General features: G+C 42.4%; 1 protein-coding gene across 3 annotated transcripts in view; it reads left to right on the top strand.

Annotated features, from left to right (window-relative positions):
- The window catches only part of AFAP1L1 (actin filament associated protein 1 like 1), a 136,583-nt gene that overhangs the window by 11,531 nt on the left and 104,619 nt on the right, over window positions 1-20,433 (top strand). The window contains exon 1 of one of the 3 annotated variants that reach the window (XM_073620582.1): window positions 12,646-12,664. The exons of the other annotated variants lie outside the window; for them this stretch is intronic. The gene's annotated coding sequence lies outside the window, so the exon portion shown is untranslated. Of the gene's footprint in view, window positions 1-12,645; window positions 12,665-20,433 lie in introns of those variants that run through there. 3 annotated transcript variants of the gene reach the window in all.

Raw genomic sequence — 20,433 nt, 5'->3', positions numbered from 1 at the left:
TTCAACTCCCATCAGATCCCCCGACTGTCTCAGAAGGACCAGAGTTTCATATTGTCTTGGACAGCAGTATAGATCCCATGGAAGAAATGAAGAGAAAAACATATTTTTTGGTTGAATTTTACTTTAAGAAAGTTTAACAATGTCAGTCTAATGTGCATTGAGCATTGTGACATTGGGGTTTGCTACGTTTTTTTTTTTTTTTGATAAAATTATTTTCTCCATTTAGTGTGTATTGTGAAAAAAAAGAAAACTTTCTGTCCTATCCTAAGTACAGTACTTCCTTTATTGTAGGGTAACTTTTGAAGTCAAATGATTGCACCGTGGGTAGCAAAGGTAAAAGGCAGAGCTTTGTCAATTGTCAGGGTAATTGTCTGACAGAGATGGAAGTGATCATTGTGACACAGTATGTGTCATATCCTTTGAACATTGCACAGTAGAGGTCTTAGTGGACTGATTAAAGAGGTCTGAGGAAACACATTTCAGTTTTCTGTAAGACACCCTGTGATCTCATACAGGCTACATTCACAGGTGACTTTGTAGTAGCAGTGCTAGTGGTTACAACATATCTAGGTTAATTACCCAATAATGATATCCTTCTAATCTTGTAGAAAGAGAACGGCTAGTGCCATATATTGTCCTTTGCTGTGATCAAAACATGTAGTTTAAACATGTACTGACCTCTTCTAAAAAAAAAACCAAAAAAAAACAAAAAAACATTTTATTCTCACCTAGTGATTTCTATAATTACTGCCCTCAAACAGTTCTGAATTCACATCTTATTCTGAGTTAGTGACTAAAAGTATAAAAGCCAGAGACATACAGGCAACTAGCATTTTCAGAAGTAGGTGAACAATGTCAACCTTCGTTGACATTTCCTTTAAGGTATCTAAAACCTGCCTGTAGATGCACAATCCTTTTTATCAGCCAGTGCTTCCAGAAACAAGAACCTGGGGAAGATATGGGAGTAGTGCCCTCTCGCACAAGTGGTCCTGGATTATTAGAGGAAGGACATTGTAAATGGACAAGGTTTCCTAAAGTGTCACTTCACATGAGCCTTGGATGGATAATCCGTCAGCCAGTCATAGGTTGGGGCAGTTACGGTTTGTTTGTACTGTTGGTTATTTGGTGTGGGGGAGCACTAGAAACCTGCCATTGTGCAATTGCTGGGTGTCCAGTGTGCTCCTGTGTCTTTTGAGGAGTGGGCTCCCTCCAGGCAAACCTGCCCTCAATCTATCCATTACTATATATGCCTCCTACTATGGAGACTTTCAAAATTTATAGAGTTAGGACTGCAGATAATACTGGGGTGTCTTGATGCGGCCTCTGCAGCTTACGCGTGTATTTGCAAATGTGCGCAAACTAAACCCCTATTTTTAATGTGAACTGTTAGGAAAACATTTCTCTTCTTCAGAGCAACAATTTATTTACAGGTGTAATAACCCAGAAGAAGAAATATATATTGGGGGGTGGGGGGGGGGGTGGCTCTAAACCACTTCTTTCAGTGAGTGTGCCCGTTTGGGCAGCCTTCCCTCCGGGTTTGTTGGGAACCGTTGCTGTGTTATTTCAGTACAGGTTTTATTTTTTAAATCAAAATGTAGGCAAGACAGAACATCGGCACAACATAAGGAAAGATGAGCAACATCATTAACAGGTGTGACTAAAACAAGGTATCAGCAACATGGCCCCAGCTAATGTTTCGGGGCACCACCAAGGGTTGACTGGTAGAAGAAGTAGTCCTTACTCCTGGCTAATCGGTAAGAATGGGTGGTAGGAACACTGGCTAAGGAAACCATTGGTCTAGGGGGTCATACCCGTCCCGAGCACCCCTAATGGGATCATCCTGTGCCCCGGCTGGGTCCCCCCAGCAGCATTCCACCCCTTAGTGTTCTTGTCAGGGGATAGGTGATGCCAAATGTCTCTCTCTCGCGTCTGGCTTAGTATAACACACTCTACCAGACCTTCAGTGTTGCTGAATTAACTATATAACAAACCACTTACGAAATACCCCTAAGTCGTACCTCAGTACAGGTTTTATATTGCACCTGACACTGAATTATTTCTGATGCACCATGCTGCACTTCACCTACAAGCCAACCATGAGCTAAAGAATCTTTGTATATTTTAGTATCTTGGTTTCCTGCCACACTCACCCTCTATATGAACCTACACACCTGGTGTTTGAAACAATTATTAAAAAAAAAAAAAAAAAAAAGTGTAATAAAATCTGTTTTATGTCCATATATCTGACCACTACCTAATATCTTTTGGTTAGCTTGATTCAGACATTAGGCTGAATATACAAACTAACACCAGATCATGGTGAGGATCCTCCTTTATTTGCCCAGCACAGGATGTATATTAAAGAATCTGGTTGCTTCACACAAAGCCCTTTAATTTAAGAATCTTTGTTAAATGAGGCATTTTCCTAAGGCAGCTCTATCTGAAAAGAGATTTACACCATATGGAAGGAAAGTCCCGGGTCGGTCCAAATTCCAGTATCCTATGGCTAGATCCATATTTGCAGATGAAACTAACCCTTTATCATGTTCAAAGCCTAAAGCAAACAGTTGCTTTCTCCACTATCCAGTTCTGACATGTAGAAAGAAAGCACTTTTATAAATACTTTCCCCAGCTGTGTGTGACCTTTGTGCTTCATGTTACAGAACTCTAGTGCAAGTGTTATCATCTGCAATTGTTCTACTAAAAATAAAGACAGAGGATCACATTTCTCTCCACTCTGGCAATGGCAGTTTGGCTTGCTACAGTGGGCTCTATTTGGCAATAAGAGAAGCCTGATCTGATGTAAGAAATATGAAAAAAAAAAAAATTTTAGCTTTGGACATAATAATATGCATTCATTTAAAGAGATACTGTCCTCTAAATGGGCACAGTGACAGTGCCTCCCGATAGCTCCCTCCCCACACCTTTCCCACCAAGATACAGATACAGTATCTCATAAAAGTGAGTACACCCCTCACGTTTTTGTAAATATTTTATTATATCTTTTCATGTGACAACACTGAAGAAATGACACTTTGCTACAATGTAAAGTAGTGAGTGTACAGCTTGTATAACAGTGTAATTGCTGCCCCCTCAAAATAACTCAACACACAGCCATTAATGTCTAAACCACTGGCAACAAAAGTGAGTACACCCCTAAGTGAAAATGTCCAAATTGGGCACAAAGTGTCAATATTTTTGTGTGGCCATCATTATTTTCCAGCACTGCCTTAACTCTCTTGGGCATGGAGTTCACCAGAGCTTCACAGGTTGCCACTGGAGTCCTCTTCCACTCCTCCATGATGACATCACGGAGCTGGTGGATGTTAGAGATCTTGTGCTCCTCGGCCTTCTGTTTGAGGATGCCCCACAGATGCTCAAATAGGGTATAGGTCTGGAAACATGCTTGTCCAGTCCATCACCTTTACCCTCAGCTTCTTTAGCAAGGCAGTGGTCATCTTGGAGGAGTGTTTGGGGTCGTTCTCGTATTGGAATACTGCCCTGCGGCCCAGTCTCCGAAGGGAGGGGATCATGCTCTGCTTCAGTATGTCAAAGTACATGTTGGCATTCATGGTTCCCTCAATGAACTGTAGCTTCCCAGTGCCAGCAGCACTCATGAGACCATGACACTCCCACCACCATGCTTGACTGTGGGCAAGACACACTTGCCTTTGTACTCCTCACCTGGTTGTCGCCACACACGCTTTACACCATCTGAACCAAATAAGTTTATCTTGGTCTCATCAGACCACAGGACATGGTTCCAGTAATCCATGTCCTTATCTGCTTGTCATCAGCAAACTGCAGGCTTTCTTGTACATCATTTTTAGAAGAGCCTTCCTTCTGGGATGACAGCCATGCAGACCAATTTGATACAGTATGCGGCGTATGGTCTGAGCACTGACAGGGTGACCCCCCCCCCCCCCCCCACCCCTTCAACCTCTGCAGCAATGCTAGCAGCACTCATACGTCTATTTCCCAAAGACAACCTCTGCATATGACGCTGAGCATGTGTACTCAACTTCTTTTTGTAGAGCAACAATTCTTTTTTTTCAGATCCTCAGAGAGTTCTTTGCCATGAGGTACCATGTTGAACTTCCAGTGACCAGTATGAGAGAGTGAGAGCAATAACACCAAATTTAATACACCTGCTCCCCATTCACATCTGAGACTTTGTAACACTAACGAGTCCGGGGAGGGAAAATGGCTAATTGGGCCCAATTTGGACATTTTCACTTACAGGTGTACTCACTTTTGTTGCCAGCAGTTTAGACATTAATGGCTGTGTGTTGAGTTATTTTGAGGGGACAGCAAATTTACACTGTTATACAAGCTGTACACTCACTACTTTACATTGTAGCAAAGTGTCATTTCTTCAGTGTTGTCAATGAAGAATAATAATAAAATATTTACAAAAATGTGAGGGGTGTCCTTACTTTTGTGAGATACTGTAATATTAGAGCATGGCAGGGGTAGATGTACTGGCAAAAAATAGATCCTTCAGGCAGAGCTATGCAGGGAAGCATCTGAATGCAGAGAACGGTGATGATGCTCATGCCATCATGGATCACATGACATAATACTTTCCCCAGCTAGCTGACACATGACTAAGTCCAGGTAAAGCACGGGTCCCTGTCACTGTGCCAGCCATCTGCAACTTCCCTGCTCAGGTCTGCCAGGAGGATATTTTATTTTATATTATATATTACTATCCCTGTCATGCTCTGGTTAAATTGAATCCCTTCTTAAAAGAAACGCGAAGGCTGCTATTGCTGAAGCTGAAAATGCTTCTTTGTTAAAAAGTCTTTCCTCTAGTTTCAATCATTTCTAAGTCACCAGCCTGGAACAAGTATGCAGAACAGGAAATTCTGTTTATCATCAAAAGCCCTATCTGTACATTGAGTTACTTAAAGTGGAGCTCCACCCAAAAGGGGAACCTCCGATTGTTTGTCTCCTCCCCCCCCCCCCTTCGCTGCCACATTTGGCACCTTTCAGGGAGGGGGGATCGGGTACCCGGTTTTGACAGGTACCCGCTTTCACTTCGCCACCGCACCGGGTGATGACCACGCCCCCTTATGTCGTCACAGTCCCAGGGACTGTGACAGCATAAGGGGGCGGTGTCACCGCCTATATAAGTCACATCGAAGCGCTCAGAGAGCATTCCAGCCGGAGAGAGCGTCGTGTCAACATCGGAAAAAGAGAAGGAAGAAGGCGGAAGGCAGGAGTCAGAAGTCCGGGCCCCTGCTAACAAAAGAGCTGCAAAAGAGCAGAAGATAGCGGAGGAGCCCGGCAGAAGACCTGGAGAGCACGGTGAAGAACCGGGGAGACCCCTGAAGCCGGAAGAAGACCCCAGAGCTGTCTAATAAATCACTTTAAAAACCTGTGCAGTTTTATTGACACTTTTTCCCTAGGGGAATGAGTAGGGGTACCATGTACCCCATACTCATTCACATAAGGTGGGGGGCCGGGATCTGGGGGCCCCCTTATTAAAGGGAGCTCCCGGATTCCGATAAGCCCCCCACCCGCAGACCCCGACAACCAACGGCCAGGGTTGTCGTGAAGAGGCTCTTGTCCTCATCAACATGGGGACAAGGTGCTTTGGGGTGAGGGGGGCCGCAGGGCGCCCCCCTCCCCCAAAGCACCCCCCCATGTTGAGGGCATGCGGCCTGGTACGGTTCGGGGGGGGGGGCGCTCGCTCGTCCCCACCCCCTTTCCTGACTGGCCGGGCTGCGTGCTTGGATCGGGGACTGGTATGGATTTTGGGGGAACCCCACGCCATTTTTTTGGCGTAGGGGGTTCCCCTTAAAATCCATACCAGACCTAATGCCCTGCGCTTGCCACAATAGGAAAATTTGTTTTTCCTATTGTAGCGAGCGTGAGATGCAGTACCCTGCCCCTGCGTCGTATCTGGTCCGTCGGACCAGCATACAGACGAATGGGCTTTCCGTCAGGAACTCAGTCCGGCGGAGTTACGACGTAAAGATTTGAAGCAGGCTTCAAATCTAAACTAGGTCGGATTTCCGACCGAATCGGTCCGTCGGAAGTCCGATGCAGTCCAATGCAGACCACACACGGTCGGATTGTCCGCCGGATTTGGTCCATCGGACTTTTGTAGCCGAAAAGTCCGACCGTGTGTACGCGGCATAAGAATCAGCGAAGGGATATGCTACAGCCCTTGTTCCTCCAACACTGTATTCGGTGTTGCAAAAGGCCTTCTTTTTTCCCTAAGTCCCCTGTCACCATTTCCCTCTTCCCATTCCGGTTCTTACCTGGAACTCTGGATAACAGTCTTTTATTTAGTTCAGAGGACCAGAGTTTTGAGGCACTGGTCTAGATGTTCCTATCTCCTTTCACAATATACTGTATATTTACTATTCTGGTGGTTCCTTTAAAACTTCCTTTTAGTGATAGAGATGGCCATTGATGTCACTGATCTCAGTTTGTGTGATACAAAGAATCTTTGTGTGAAGCAGCATACTTGGGTTGTGATGAAGTTGCCCATTAAGAAGCTTTGTGGCTTGCTGAAATCTAGGAGTGCCAAGCAGCTGAACACTGGTGTGCAATGAGTTTGTGGATGGAAGGGTGTAATAAGAGTCCTAGCACCTCAGCAGCTGTAAAGTCGGGGGGCTGTGATGCCTCTTCAGAATTATGTTGATTAGTTTGGCTCTCTATATCAATTATTTGTTACTGCCAATTTATATTAAAACAGCACATATAACATACATTTATTTGAACTTCAACATTTTCTAAAATACATAACAGTGGCTGCCATTTATTGAAGTGTCTGCTATAAGAATGGCCCCAGTTATCCTATACCATTTGATTCCGAAACTTTTTTTTTTTTTTTTTATGACATATGGGGCAGTACTGAGGGTCATTTTGATAAACGAGACTTTATAGTGCAGTGATGGTGAACCTTGGCAACCCAGATGTTTTGGAACTACATTTCCCATGATGCTCAGCTACACTGCAGAGTGCATGAGCATTATGGGAAATGTAGTTCCAAAACATCTGGGGTGCCAAGGTTTGCCATCACTGCTATAGTGTGTCATGCTGGCCATACATCATATTGAACAGATACTTCAGTAAAATTAGCAATTACATATTCTTATTGGATCTAGCAAAAATTTTTTTTACTACCATTTAGAACCTTCTTGCATGTTGTGTTGAATCCAAATGAAGATGAAAGCAATTGGATGGGTAGGAAAATCCCAATAATTTTCCAGTCAGTCATGTAGTGTATTGGACAATTTCTCAGTTTTTGGGCACCTGCACACAGCCATATTTAAAGCGGAAGTAAACCCATCCATGCAACTGTTGCATTTCTGGCACATGTCGGAAATGTGACACTCCCATTCGTTGTGCTCTCAACGAAACTGTCAAACCATCCAATAGCTGGTGTCTTAACTGATCACATGTGCAGCATCATGGCAGTTGTAGATTACAGAGGCGAAGATGGCAGCTTCCTTGGCTAAAAACGACAGGTGGGTTTACTTCCACTTTAAGGCTTATGGGCATGCAGAGTAAAGCACGGCTGTAGTTGAGGTTCCCAGGAGCCACAGCTGCAGTGCCCATAGACCTACAGTACAAAAAACACTGTATACAGCTATACATGTGTAAACACTGGCACTAGCATTTACATGTACAGGTGTATATTTCAAAATGTAAAATTTTACATTTTGAAAAAATATGCCTGTATTGTATAGAAGAATGCCTTATTCATGTATTCAAGCCCAAGCATTCAGTTGTGTACACAGGTAAAAGTATCATCCCTCCGTGAGTAGTAGGTACTTGGCCTATTTGAAGGTTCATGGGGTGTGATGGGGTGGAATTTAGGAATGGCATTACGTAAAATATTGACTTAAAGATGGCATTCCGATTTGCTTACTATTAAAAATGCAAACCCCACCAACATTACCTCCTGAGAAATTTAAATATAGGCCCAAACCTCCTAGCCCCTATTATACTTTAAAAAAAAAAAAAAAGAGAGAGATGGAATCCAGGCTCTCACCAAGATCTGTTGGTCATTAAAGGAACAATTTGTGTGATATAATGAATACACATTTCCCATTAGATCAGAATGTAACTGCTAAATATTTATAAAATCTTTTCAACTACCCAACGCTTTTGGTTTGCACCATTTGACATCTAGATCTGTATCACTTGTAGACATAGCATATGACCTGCCTAAGGTAACAGGGTGGATAGGGTAACGCAGCTAGCAGTATCCCCCCTACTGTGCTCAGTTCAAATACAATTCATGAAGCATACAGAAAGCTGGGATATTCCCACCCTTAGCACCTCCACCTCCACCCTGCTTTCTGATTCTACAGGATAGGAGCATTTCCTTGTTTTCCGGCTGTGTCTCTCCCAGCTCCCCCCTCCTTCTCCAGTAAGACCTGGCTCCGGCACAGGATGCAGCTCTCACAGGAAACTTCTGAACTGAAATCTCTGACCTTGGAGCTGCACCTGATCTATCCCCCCCCATAAGGGGAAGGGAAGGGCTGCCTCTGACCACAGGAACAGCAGCTACAATGGGTGGGGGGTTTTCAGACCTTACAACAATATACCTAGAGCTGGGTGGCGGGGGAGTAAGAATGAAATATCAAATATTTCAAGTGACTTATCAGCATTTCTTATCAGTATTGTGCAATGTTAATAACTAACAAAAGTGCATAGCTAAGTAAAATCAAATCCGTGGAGTTCTTGCACAAATAAATTCATTCCACTGATCAAAGGAAAAGTCTACTGTGATTTGTGGCAGCATAACCGTTACAAGTCAGTGAGTCTCATGCACTTATTTTCTGCACATTATGCACTCTTATTAAGCAATATAATATCCTTTTGTGGTTTAGATGCACCATCAAAGTGCTAGTTTGATAGAATGAAAAAATGTAGCTTCTGTCAAAATAAATTAACCTCCGCTTATAGTAGATGAAATTTTTTTTTCCCAAAATGTTGTGTTTTTTTTTTTTTTTTGGGTCAAAATAAGTTTTATTATTGGCGTGTCCTGTAAAATATTTCTTTCAATAATTTACTTAAAGTGATACTAAACACACACACTGTTTTAATTTATATTGTCCCTTCTATTCCTGTATGTGGATGATGGCACTGTCATTTGAAAAAAAACATCTAAGTACCTTTTTCCTAATCGATATACAGCCGTCACATGACCCAGATCTTTCCCAGCCTGTCTGCAGGGAAATATAAGCAGGAGGAGCTTCTACTCCCCTGCTGCTGGTCACATGTTAAAAAAAGCAGCCTTTGGGATACAGAGTACAAATAAATAAGCTTAATAAACTGTTTTAAATAGTCATACAAATATATATTTCAAATCTTTATTATTTTTTGGCAATTAACGTGGTGTGGGCGGATTTCTGCGAGTCACAGGCTGTGTCATGCCCCTCTAGCCTATCTCTTAGAATAAGAGGGAGGTGAAGCCTTTATCAATCTACATGTAATATCTCGCCCCCATTGTGTTTAGCTAGTTAGTGGGCATGGAGGAGGAGAAATTGAGTGAGCTGTCATTTACCACTGTGTATACGCCCACCAGGCCAATAAAAAAGCACAGATGGCACTAAAAACCTTCTAGGCTACTTTCACACTGGGGCGTTGGGGGTGTTATTTTTAGCAGCGCTTTACCGTTGTTTTTGGCCGCTAGCGGGACGCTTTAAACCCCCGCTAGCGGCCGAAAAAGGGTTGAAACCGCCCACAAAGTGCCACTGCAGCGGCGCTTTGCCGGCGGTTCGGCGGCGCTGCCCATTGATCTCAATGGGCAGGGGCGCTTTAGGATCGGTGTATGCACCACTCCTACAGTGCTGCAAAGATGCAGCTTGCAGGACTTCTTTTACTGTCCTGCCAACGCACCGCTCCAGTGTGAAAGCACTCGGGCTTTCACATTGGAGTGAGATGAGAGGCTCTTTCAAGGCACTTTGCAGGCGATATTTTTAGTGTTATAGCACCTGTAAAGCTTCTCAGTGTGAAAATAGCCTAAAGCTGAACTCCAGTTATGATCTTTACTGCATACTTAAGTTTAATTTATAAAAATGATGCGCTGCCAAATGTAAGGTATACAGGTAAGTAAATACCCCCTTCACCACATCCCGACCATATATTTGGAAAGATAGACAAAAGAGACCTTGGGATTGTACGGGTGAGGGGAGAGTAGGAGTAAATAGCTAAAAATAGGGGGAAGAGGGTTTTTTTTTTTTTTTTGAGGGATAATATGGTTGGTATAACAAGTACCCAAGAGTAATAAAAAATATATACTTTATTAGAAATATACAAAGAAATATTTAAAACAGTAAACAGTTCATACAAAATACCTAGACCATATACATGAGTGTTCTAATTGAGAAAAACATGCATATACGTGGTACTTGGGAACCCAACATGTTTCAGATAAAAAATGCAATTCCTTCTTCAGGGGTTTCCTGTAAGGATTATTGTATGATCTGGGGGGGTACATAGGTAGAATATACCAATCATTAGTACATATATACAATGGATATACATTATAAGCATAAATGGTAGATAATAGGAGCTTATAAGGGCAAACAATAATGATAAGAAAAAATAATGATAAGAACTTGGGAAAACGAGAAATATATGTATATAACATAAAGAAGAGAAAGGACTTACTCGTTCACAGAATTATGTGCATATCCCAGGCCGGACTGTAGCTTAATAGCTTAACAGATGATGCTCCAAATCCTAGTCACCACAGCCTCAGTTGCGCATCATGTTTAAATATATACAGCCACATATAGGCTTATATAGTGAAAGCCAAGGGTCAGGGATTGGATGGAATTTCTGTAGTAATATAACTGGGGGATCTTAGAGCCCCACAGATGAGTCAAACATGAGAAGTCACCAGCGTCCACAAGGAACAGCAAGAGAAGGAAGAGGGGAATGTACAGCCCTAAATATAAATATAATATGATATAAGTATCAAAAAGTAAATTGCTGGACAGAGTACATCAACACATAAAATGGCCAATGTGCAATGAGTATACATGCTTCTACATGTGTCTAAAACGTCTACCTAGGCCCTCCTATGATGCTAGAATTCAATTGTGGAGATGTAATATAACTATACAGATATGTACAATGGTATAGAAAGGGAGGTATAGGGAGGTAACAGTGAGCTAACCTGTATGGGGTTCGCTCTATGATATGCCCAAACCATTTAAACAAGTGTGTTTGCAGAGTGGATCAGTGGCTTTCACCCCAGTATGTATATATATATATCTCTCTATTAGCATGGCAGATATTAAGGGTGTCAATATTGCCTGAAAAAATTGCCTGAAAAAGTTTGCCATATTAATGTGGTAAAATCTAGTACTTAAAATTATCAGACTGTCAGAAAGGACATCAACCTCCTCCTAGACGTGCAGTCTAGGTGTGCAGGGTTTGCCTAGATATATGCTCAATCATTCTACTGTGATATGTTGCTCTACTCAGGATCGATTGCCCCAGGGTGAGTCCATTCATGTTTTTCACTGGCACCATGTCCCCCGGCACGGGTAGGCCCCACATCTTCGGATAGTGGGGCCTTACATAGGGCTCTTGGCGATCCATCCGATCCGCCGTTCGCGCATGCGCGATACGGCTGCTCTTTGGACCGGCCTTTACTGAGCCCTCTTCTCCCGTGTCGGCGGCGCCGTGACGTCTGATGTCATCGCGTCCTATGACGCATTGGCTGTGGACGCCGCTGTGCTGAGGGAACAGCCTTCGGCGCACATCACCTCCTCTGCTGACACTGATCAGCTGAGGGGTTAGTGATGCCGAATCTCGTCCACCCCCCACTGTATCGTCATCCCCTCCGCTGACACTGTTCAGCTGAGGTAGCTGATGATGCCAAACTGTGTCCGCCCCCCAGTGCACTATACAACATACCAGCAATACACATTCCCCGCCCAGCATAGGCGGGGTTTTCCCTACTCAGCTGTCTTTTAAACCTCCAGGTGCAGACACGCTTCTGTGCTGCACACCTAGACTGCACGTCTAGGAGGAGGTTGATGTCCTTTCTGACAGTCTGATAATTTTAAGTAAGTACTAAATTTTACCACATTATTATGGCAAACTTTTTCAGGCAATTTTTTCAGGCAATATTGACACCCTTAATATCTGCCATGCTAATAGAGAGATATATATATATATATATACTGGGGTGAAAGCCACTGATCCACTCTGCAAACAAACTTGTTTAAATGGTTTGGGCATATCATAGAGCGAACCCCATACAGGTTAGCTCACTGTTACCTCCCTATACCTCCCTTGCTATACCATTGTACATATCTGTATAGTTATATTACATCTCCACGATTGAATTCTAGCATCATAGGAGGTCCTAGGTAGACGTTTATACCCTCATAGACGCATGTATACTCATTGCACATTGGCCATTTTATGTGTTGATGTACTCTGTCCATCAATTTACTTTTTGATACTTATATCTATTATATTTATATTTAGGGCTGTACATTCCCCTCTTCCTTCTCTTGCTGTTCCTTGTGGACGCTGGTGACTTCTCGTGTTTGACTCATCCGTGGGGCTCTAAGATCCCCCAGTTATATTACTACAGAAATTCCATCCAATCCTTGACCCTTGGCTTTCACTATATACAGTCCGGCCTGGGATATGCACATAATTCTGTGAACGAGTAAGTCCTTTCTCTTCCTTATGTTATATACATATATTTCTCGTTTTCCCAAGTTCTTATCATTATTTTTTCTTATCATTATTGTTTGCCCTTATAAGCTCCTATTATCTACCATTTATGCTTATAATGTATATCCATTGTATACATGTACTAATGATTGGTATATTCTACCTATGTACCCCCCCCCAGATCATACAATAATCCTTACAGGAAACCCCTGAAGAAGGAATTGCATTTTTTATCCGAAACATGTTGGGTTCCCAAGTACCACGTATATGCATGTTTTTCTCAATTAGAACACTCATGTATATGGTCTAGGTATTTTATATGAACTGTTTACTGTTTTAAATATTTCTTTGTATATTTCTAATAAAGTATATATTTTTTATTACTCTTGGGTACTTGTTATACCAACCATATTATCCCTCAAAAAAAACCCCTCTTCCCCCAATTTTTAGCTATTTACTCCTACTCTCCCCTCACCCGTACAATCCCAAGGTCTCTTTTGTCTATCTTTACTGCATACTTACATTGTTCCAGCTTGGACCAATGTACAGTGCCTCCAAAAAGTATTCATACCCCTTGAAATTTTCCACGTTTTGTCATGTTAGAACCAAAAACTTAAATGTATTTTATGTGAAAGACCAACACAAAGTAGCACATAATTGTGAAGTGAAAGGAAAATGATAAATGGTTTTCAAATTTTTTTACAAATAAGTATGTGCAAAGTGTGGCATGTGTTTGTATTCAGCCCCCCCGAGTCAATACTTTGTAGAACCCCCTTTCGCTGCAATTACAGGTGCAAGTTTTTTTGGGGATGTCTCTATCAGCTTTGCACATCAAGCGCTGCGCAAACTGTTGGCGCTATATAAATCCTGTATAATAATAATAGTAGAGTGACATTTTTGCTCATTCTTCTTTGCAAAATAGTTCAAGCTCTGTCAGATTGGATAGAGAGCGTCTGTGAACAGCAATTTTCGAGTCTTGCCACAGATTCTCAATTGGATTTAGGTCTGGACTTTGACTGGGCCAGTCTAACACATGAATATGCTTTGATCTAAGCCATTCCCTTGTAGCTCTGGTTGTATGTTTAGGGTTGTTGTCCTGCTGAAAGGTGAACCTCCGCCCCAGTCCCAAGTCTTTTCTTCTAAGATTGCCCTGTATTTGGCTCCATCCTTCTTCCCATCAACTCTGACCAGCTTCCCTGTTCTTGCTGAAGAAAAGCATCCTCACAACATGATGCTGCCACCACCATGTTTCACAATGGGGACGGTGTGTTCAGGGTGATGTGCAGTGTTAGTTTTCCACCACACATAGCATTTTGCTTTTAGGCCAAAAAGTTACATTTTGGTCTCATCTGACCAGAGCACCTTCTTCCATATGTTTTCTATGTCCCCCTCATGGCTTCTCGCACACTACAAACCGGACTTCTTATGGCTTTCTTTCAACAATGGCTTTCTTCTTGCCACTTCCATAAAGGCTAGATTTGTGAAGTGCACGACTAATAGTGGTCCTGTGGACAAATTCTCCCACCTGAGCTGAGGATCTCTGCAGCTCCTCCCTAGTTACCATGGGCCTCTTGGCTGCTTCTCTGATTAATGCTCTCCTTGACCAGCCTGTCAGTTTAGGTGGACAGCCATGTCTTGGTAGGTTTGCAGTTGTGCCATACTCCTTTCCATTTCCAGATGATGGATTGAACAGTGCTTCGTGAGATGTTCAAAGCTTGGGATATTTTTTCTAACCTAACCCTTCTTTAAACTTCTCCATAACTTTATCCCTATCCTGTCTGGTGTGTTCCTTGGCCTTCGTGGTGCTGTTTGTTCACTAAGGTTCTCTAACAAACCTCTGAGGGCTTCACAGAAGAGCTGTATTTATACTGAGATAAAAGGGTAAACTAGGGGTAAAGGTGGCAGAATACAAATGCACGCCACACTTTTCACACATTTTATTTGTAAAAAAATGAAAACCATTGATCATTTTCCTTCTACTTCACAATTATGTGCCACTTTGTGTTGGTCTATGAAATGAAAAACGAATAAAATACATTTAAGTTTTTGTTAGTAAAATGTGTAAAATTTCAAGGGGTACGAATACTTTTTCAAGGCACTGTAAGTATGCATATCTTGAACCTGGGGGGACTGTAGAAGCTGATGATCACTACTACAGTGATGGCCACAATATTCCAGGTCACTAACCAGAATATGTGACATCACTGCCCTTCCTCTCCACCTTTACTGGTCAGCTTCCCCAGTGGCCCTGTAGTATGAGATATGCATACTTACGTTGGCCCAAGAGCATATCTGGAATTTGGCTTTAGGACTGGATTCACACTTATGTGAAACTCTGTGGTGTGGTAATAAGCGTTGCCATAAGGGGTAGCTGCCACTTGGCCTCGGTGCCCCCCCCCCCCCATGAATGCTGCCTGAGGCAGCCAGTTCAACTTGCCTCATGGGAGGAAAGCCCCCGAGGTAACTTGTTCATTATGATGATGAATTCCTTATTGTGGTGCTTTGTCCTCTACTGCACAGGACATTGGGTGTCATTCAGAATGAATGGCACTGCAGTGCACTGGACAAATTGTGTTTCCTTCTGTTGTGCTAATGTGAGCGTTTTACTGTATGGTACCTCAAGGCACAAATCTGAATGGGCCCAAAAAAGGTTCTAAGCTTTTTGCTGCTGCCCATGTCCCTATCTGAGTTAATTTAGCTCTCTTCCTGTGTGGTTCATGTGCTGGCACCGGAACAGGGACAGAACAAACAGCAGAAAAAAACTAGAGTTCATAACTCTCAAGCAAAAAGATAAGTTTAGTTTGGAGTTGGGCTCCACGTTTTATATCTGAGACATTGGTAATGTGACAAGTAGATCTGTACCTTTTTTTTTTTTTTTTTTTTTTTTTTTTTTTTTTTTTTTTTTTTTTTTTTTTTTTTTTTTATACTGTCAAGAGTAAGATCAGCTTTTTCGAAAACACAGGCACCTCAGTGTTGTATGAATGAAGTGCTATACTTTCGTCCGTGGAGTTGCAAGCATTTTTGTTCATCGTGCAAGCGCTCCCCAGTCTGAATCTACAATGGCACATTTATTGGCCTTCAGCTCTCCCCCAGGTGCTCTGTGGCCAGTCTGTGGGTAGATGTTCAGCGTTTTGGTGGATACGTAGCTGCCAGCTTGTGCCCTATACTGGAGGCATTGTATAAAAGGAGCCAAAACCTGAACACTAGTTCATTCCCTGTTCCATTCCCGTTACATCATTCGTACAGGGATGGCCCTTGGTTTATTCAGTGATTTACAAAGTATTATACGTGCCTGGACTGCTCTGTCAATAAGCTCCTTTCAGTGCACTAACAATGACATGTCACAACAGTGAACATTGAACAAGTACACCTTTGTTATTCGACTGTATCACAAGACAATTACTGCAATTTTGAGTAGTTCATTGCTGCTATTAAATAAATTACATAATATATATATTTTAAGACTTCAAGTTGAGAATACTGACTGATCACAGAGGCTGCAGTTAACTTTGTTAACGGGTGATATATGTGCAGTCTTCCGTGTAGTGTACCATAGGGGAAGATGGCGGTTCCTTCAACAGGAGGGAGGGTGATGTGAGGACTGATGTGATGAGGGAGGGCTAATGTTTGCATTGTGCAGAGCTGGGGATGTATGTGTGAGTGGATGGATGTGACGGAGGTTGATAATTTGTACAGAATGTTTAATAAGATTGGGTCAGATTTGTTGAAGCTATTCATCACACATAGGGGAGTACTGAATATACAGCACATAGTAGTACGGTTGTAGCTTTAATAAGCATTTACACGCTCTAGTGGACTATTGGGATAGATTTTGTAGATGTTTACAGAATGTTTGTTTAAATGCTTGCCAAATTAACTTAAAGTATTTAAATTAAAATAACACTTATTTCACTGCCTTACATTCAAATATACTAAAAGGGACAAGTGACGATTAGCCAATCTGCACTAAAATTCCCCTTTGCAGCAGATATCACATGGCCAAATGCCTGGGCATCTGGTTATGTGACCAGTCACATGACTAGATGACCAGGCATTTGGCCATTTGATATCTGCTGCAAAGGGGAATTTTAGTGCAGATTGGCTAATCGTCACTTGGCCCTTTTAGTATATTTGAATGTAAGGCAGTGAAATAAGTGTTATTTTAATGTAAATACTTTAAGTTAATTTGGCAAGCATTTAAACATTCTGTCTCCAGGATGCGTATTTTAGTCTATTTAAACATATTTGGATTTAAAGCTATAATGAAGACAGGTCTGATATTAGGTATGCTTACATGTTAGATTTTCTAGATTTATTGCTAAATGTTAATCTCTTGTTTTACTGTAAAGGCTTAAAGTTACACTGTCGCACAAATTCAAATCTTAAAAACAGATGTTCCTGCAAAGAAGAAATTAAGTACCTTTCCCAATTTCCACACCGTTGAACACCACTTTGCATTTCTGTCGATCAAACTGTGAAATTTACATTGCTTTGCCACACAGCACAACCCTGTTTAGGTAGGAGAGGGGGGAGACCTGATCTTTCTTTGTAGTTTCACTTAAAGGGTAACTCCACTTTTGTGGGGAAAAAAAATGGCAAATAAAGAAAAAATAAATTAGCGCATACAATTGCGACACAAGTCATATTGTAATTGAATGTTATTAAAAATTACCTTTCCTTTTCCATCTGCAGCCGCTGTAATTTTCTGTAAATGCAGTGCAATATGGCTACCTGGAGTTGTTCTGTACACAGAGTGTGTACTGACCACCCCTAGAAACATAAATTTCCTGCTTGTGTGATTGGCTCACCAATTTTCACAGAAGTCTACACTAGATACAAGTCAGATTTCAGGCTCACCTGCAACAAAAATGTCATTTTTGGTGAGATATTTCCAATAGGAAGACGTCTAAAGGGATGCAGGCCCAGCAGCTTTCCTCATTAGTGCTCTGCAGCTGCACAGCTGATAGATAATTATGAAACCACTCCCATTAGACCCACAGAGGCACAAATGAACATACAGGGATTTCTTCAGAATAACAAAAGGTAGGAATCTGCAACAAAGGTTGTTTGTTATAAGCCTTGCAATGTACATAGATCACCCAGGGGGGAATGTTTTTTTCTCAGCAAAAGTGGAATTACGCTTTAAAGGACCCCTGCCCATCCAGGAAATAGAGAGTGAAAAGGAGAAGCGGCATGCTAATGAGCTCATCTCTTTTACTCTACCTTCTACTAAGCCTTGTGTACACTGGGCATTTTTGCAGGTGAGTCTGGTGTGTTTTTTTTTTTTTTTTTTGTGCCTCTAAATTCTTCTGCCTGTTAGCCTATGTGTCCATACATAGGATTTTAGCAGCATTTAGAGGCAGGGAAAAAAAAGCCCACTGCCAGTGGGCCCAAGAGCAGCAGAGTTGTGGCAGAAAAAAATGTTTGCTGCTGCCAAGCACTAGGCTAGGCCTTTATTATTTTAATAGCCAGAACAAATTAAAAATTCTCGCCATTAACCTAAATTATCACCCAAACACCAATGCTTTTAAGCTGGCAACTTAGGTGAGTTTTTAATGCTGATTTTCTCCTGTCAGAAGAAACTGGGTTTACAATAAACCAGCGTGCATGAGTCCTTAAAGTGGTTGTAAACTCTGTACAACCACTTTTACCTACAGGTAAGCCTATATTAAGGCTTACCTATAGGTGCTTGAAATATCTCCTAAACCTCCACGGTTTAGGAGATATTTACTAAAAAGACGAGTGCCGATGACTACGGCGCATGCACCCTTTAGAAAGGGCCGTCATGCCGTGACTGGCGGCTCCCTGCGCATGCGCGGGAGTGACGTCATGCGGCTCTGGCCAGTCGCAGAGCCGGAGTTCACGGCTCCGGAAAGGAAGAGGGGCGAAGATGGACACTCCCTGCTAGTGGGGACAATGGAGACTTTGCAGGCTTCGGTGTCAGGTAAGTGACACATAATGGGCTACGATGCGATGCATCGTAGCCCATTATGCTTTACCTTTGCAGGGAAATAAAGAGGAAGTAAAACCCATCAGGGTTTACTTCCTCTTTAACATGCTCCTTACACTGCATCCCACATAATTAGTTTTTTTGTGCTGCTCCTCCACCCCCCTGTCTGAACTCTGCTTTACACACTATAGAGGAAACTGCAAGAGGCTGATAGAAAGTCAAACTCTGGTACTAACATTACTTGCACTCAAAAAAATAGTACATACACTATATAATAAATACACTTAACAAATTGAAGCCAAATTGCAGCTAATACTTTATAAGCAGTTACAGCAAACCATTTTTTTCCCTTTTGGTGTAAGGGATTTACATGAATAAAAGCTGATCATTTTCAGCACCCCTGCTAGTGTTAAATGGTTAGTCTCATCTCTGTGTAGTGCTACTCCCGCAGGGGCTGCTCGTAATCGGTTCCCCTACTCCTGCACAGCTAGGCAATCGGCATTTCTCACTTCCATCCATACAAGAAACAGTCTATGAACTTGGTTTTGTTGTTTTTTTTTAGGGGTGATAACTTGGATGGGGAATAGTGTTTATGGGATGCCCAGCTTGACTGAAACCATAAACTGGGACAACTTCTTTCCTTTTGTACAAGATACTGAACTATCCTCCTTCCTGGACAGTTTTTGGTGATCAAAAGCCCCTTGAGGACTAAGAACTCTGTCCCTTTTTAGAAAATAGCAAAATGTGTTTTAAGCTGCATTCAGGAGTATCTCCAACTCCTCCATAGAAACTACTCCCAGCTCTACCTCCTGCAGGAACGACCAGCTCACCAGGCTGCTTGTTCACTAGCCCACCCAGCTGCTCCAAAGATCTCCCAGGGCAAGAGATAGGAAGGGTTAACGTGGCAGTCTCTCTCCTTGTGAATCCCTGGGTGTGCTGATGTACTCACTCTGTCCTCTTTGCTCCCTGCTGCTCCTTAGGCAAGATTCCTTTCCACACCGTAATGCTGTCAGGACCTTCCCAAGCCAGCCTGAGCCCAGCCTGGAGGCAGAATCCACCCACCCAGACCCAGGCATCCCTCTGAGACCACCGACAAACACCTCAGCACTCCATCTCCCACCCAACTCTCTTGCTAGCATGGTTCTCCCATATTTAAGGGCTGACTCAACCACCCTGCCAGGACACTCTGCCTGGGGATTGGCAAGGTTTCCTCAAGTATGCAGATCTGGCCTCCGCCCACTAAATTCTAGAAATGTCTCCAAACTTCCAGATCCAGGGAAGGTACAGGAGACCTGCCTCCTGTAGAGCCATCCAGCCCAACCAGCAGTAACTCTGACCCAATTTCTGACTCACAAACTAAACATGAGTCATATCTTAAATTTGCCTGCACTAAGCTAGTAGCACACTAGAGGGTACTACATCTGTAACTGATACATTCTGCTGGAGAGCTTGTGCTTTTGAAAAATAACAGATTTACTGGCAGGATCAACAGATAAAAATAATACCGCAGAAGAAAGCCTAAAAATGAAAATGAATGCAGCCATCACATCTAAGAAATGGTAAGCTGGAATATAATAAATGTTTGCTTTTGTATTTAATACCGCTTTAACTTTACTTTAGGAAACTAAATATTGGCTATTTCAGGTTGTATTAGCCTTGTGAAAAATGATATGATTACAGAGATGCTCTTGCCTGCATTGTCATAAATGGGTAACAAGATATTTCCTAGAGGTATCTCGTGTCATTTGGTCCCTCAATGAGACCACACAGAAAATTTCTCACAAAGGTCCCATTGTTGTGTTTACTGCACA

The sequence above is a fragment of the Aquarana catesbeiana genome, linkage group LG03 (genome assembly GCF_042186555.1).
Source record: "Aquarana catesbeiana isolate 2022-GZ linkage group LG03, ASM4218655v1, whole genome shotgun sequence".
NCBI lineage: Eukaryota > Metazoa > Chordata > Amphibia > Anura > Ranidae > Aquarana > Aquarana catesbeiana.
Note: the sequence above shows the minus strand (reverse complement) of the source record. Positions and strands in the feature narration are given on the sequence as shown.